The sequence below is a fragment of the Aplysia californica genome, unplaced genomic scaffold (genome assembly GCF_000002075.1).
Source record: "Aplysia californica isolate F4 #8 unplaced genomic scaffold, AplCal3.0 scaffold00509, whole genome shotgun sequence".
NCBI lineage: Eukaryota > Metazoa > Mollusca > Gastropoda > Aplysiida > Aplysiidae > Aplysia > Aplysia californica.
Window position 1 is genome coordinate 493,711 of NW_004797779.1, and position 3,386 is coordinate 497,096.

Consider the following 3,386-nt stretch of genomic DNA (forward strand, 5'->3'; position numbering starts at 1 on the left):
ATATGTGGATGTATGGGCCAAAGGCCTTTCAAATCAATAAATCATTTTGAATCTTTGAATCTTTGAATCTCTCTCTCTCTTTCTCTCTTTTAATAAATGAAGGCGAAAGAAGGCTCAAGCAGACGCACCCATATACTCACATAACACACTTACTTGCAGATTAGTGAAATCACACGAATAATTATGTTTCATGCAGTCTTAAAACTACACATTTAATAGGCGTTAAGTATCGTCCTTGTTTAATTATGCACTTACGCTCGTGTCTCATATCATATCTGTCTCTAATTCTCTCTCTCACTCTCTCTCAGTTCTCTCTCCCCTCTCTCCCTCCTCCCTCCCCCTCTCTCTCTCATTCTCTCACTCATTTCATCCACCTCTCTTTCTCACCCCCTTCCACTCTCTCTTTCACCTCTCCCATCTCCCCCCCCCACCTCTGTCTTATTCTCTCTCATCCCCGCCTCCGCCTCCCCCTCTCCCTATATATCTCCTTTGTCTTTTAAGGCACGTGTTTTCAGTCTCGTCCTGTTTCAAATTGGGCTCGAAGAAATCTTCCTTTGACCCCCTCCCACCCCTCTATCTTGAAACCATTGTTCTATTCTTTTCGGTAACTTTTTCTTCTTTTACTAATTTAACCTGTCGTGTAAGTGTCTCGCGGTTTTGCATCTCTACAGAGATACGGCCACTGCACCGCAAAATTGGGGTATGAACTCAAGAACAATGAGTGGACAGACGATAAACCTCGCTTCCTCCATTCACCTTTGGCAGGCGCTAGGTTTTGCCTAAACAAAAAAGCTTATCTCAAGTGGCATTTTATTGATGTTTAGACGCACCCTTCGGCCCCTGGACAGCGCGTGCCCAGTGAAGCACCTACCCGTATTTGTCTTAAACATCGAGGCCACTCGCTTCTTTCTATCAGTGCACGATGCCCAGCGTCTATTTATCTGTCCTCCTTCTTCCTCGTTCCTGATTTTTATCTTTGACTTGTCTAGAGTTCGCTGGCTGACCTTTTAGAACAATGACTGACCACTTATCTCTGCATGCAGCTGGTGGTCATCCTGGCTGCGTTTGGCAGCCCCCCGTGGGCAGCTGCTCTCGTGGTCAAGCCCTCTCTGGACTCGGACAATAGTCAGGAGACAGACAGTGAATGACTTGGCTTGTTCAGTCAGAGGGGGAAAGTAATACCTAGCACATGAATTGAAGGTTCGTGTATGCCGCAGACTGTAGACTGGTTTTGATTTTCGCCTCGTCAAATGTGCGATGCACCTCTGATTAGTGCCCTCGAAATGAACTCCAGGCTTAAAAAAATGTCTTTTGGTGGCTTCTAATGGCCTGAGACTACAATAGGAGGCTACAAAAGGCAGGCTTTCTTAGGACAGAACCACCTCTTTCAGGGGGTAGATTTAGAACAGGTTTCGTGCACATCAAAGTTGAGTCGGTCCTTCTGTGCAAGCCTAAAGCAAACTTTGTGACCAGAGATATGGCTCACATTGACATATATGCACATATACACACACGGGCACACAGACACAAACTCACATACACACAAGCACACACACAAACAGACACACACACTCACACACACACACACGTACAAGCACGCACAAACGCACACACATACACACTTATATCTTATATCTTATAATATATATGTGGTGTTTGTCTGTGTGCACGTGTCGTGTATGTGCTAATGTGTGCTTGTGTGTGTGTGTGTGTGTGTGTGTGTGTGTGTGTGTGTGTGTGTGTGTGTAAGTATTTCATGTGTGTATGTGTGTGTGTATTTACAAGTACATATTAGTGTAAACTATCACTTTGTAGATCAGTCATTTCGTCGATCCATCGTCCATCTGTCAGCCTGTCGTAGACCACGTACGCACTTTAAACCACGTTACTTTAACCCCATCTATTTCCCATTTACCCTTCCTCAGGTTTGGCACGCTTTTCAATACATAATGAATTATATTGGTTATCATGGCCTATAAAATCGTTACATCCCTGCATTACTGCAAGCATCGATGTTTATGGTGCAGTAAAAAATTCGTGGCGCAACGTATTCTCAATTTAAGAATCACACCCATACTTTGCACAGCAGTTTGTATTAATTAGTCGAACTTTATCGTATTTTCTCACAACGATTCAGGCTATATTAAAAAACTTTAAAAAATAAAAATTTGTGTAAAATACTATACATTTGTAAACCTCCGTTACGTGGAAAATGGGATTGTTCACAGCACATCCCGCTTCTCACACACATTTGGCATACACTCATATGGCCTACGTCACTGCTAACTAATGACGATTTTTTTAGTGGCAAAACTTGTAATAAGTAATCATTTTGTGTAATGAATACTTTTTTGCACTAAAGGTTCTCAAAACATACGTTCAATAAAAGCATAACTTCTCGATTAGGAGAAAAAAAATGAAGGATTTGCTTTTAAAAGCGATGTTGTCCCAGCTGTAAACCTTTCAAAATCTGTAGAAACCACCCACTGGGATTTTGAATTTGTATTTAATTTATTACGGAATTTTCTAGAATAAAGCTTACATGAGGTGTTTATAAGAATATTGATCTGGTACGACAAATTGATACAAGCCATTGAGCGAAAGCTGTAGACTGTATGTTCAATAGTTGAGGAAATTTAATGTTTGACGGTAAGTTGCACCATGAATTTTTGACCGCACAGTGGCTTCTTTTTTAAAAGACGGCCAAAAGGGCAGAGACTACAAACTGTTGAGGTGTGGGCTTCTTTTCGGTTTTCAAACCCCTAGCTAGTCGTTCCATTAATTCAAGCATCAAATAATATGTAGCGTATAAAAACATGGTGCTGAGGATTGTGATATGCGAATACAATTGGTCGCTGCTTTTAAGGACAAGCGGGCTCACCCAGATTTCGGGGGTTTCCAGAAATGTTTACCTACACCAAAAGTGGGCATTTCCCTACGTATAGGATAAATTTGGTTTCGTTGGTGAGTATATTTGTTTGGTTATAGAGAAAATTCTACTTGTCTTTTAAAGAAACTGAACAAGGGTCCAAAAGCTTTACCTTCGATTTTCTCAAAACTGCATTTTTCGGGATAGCCCCCTTGTACTTAAAAATCCCAATTTATGTAACGTTATTTAGTTTACATCATGACTGCGTGGTTGTTTCATTCGAGTCAAAAAAGGGTCGCCTGCATAACTCAGAATCACCCCCAGTGAGATTTTTCTTTCTGCCCCTCCCTCAAATTCATTCACATGTTCTAGTCATTATCATGAATTATTCACAAGAACCGTTACCAACACCACCCAAAGCTTGTGAAAACGACGGCGCCTAGGACATCATCACTCCCGCCATCACAATCATAAGAGACGCTAATAGCAACAGCCGCAACAACAAAAAATGTTCCTG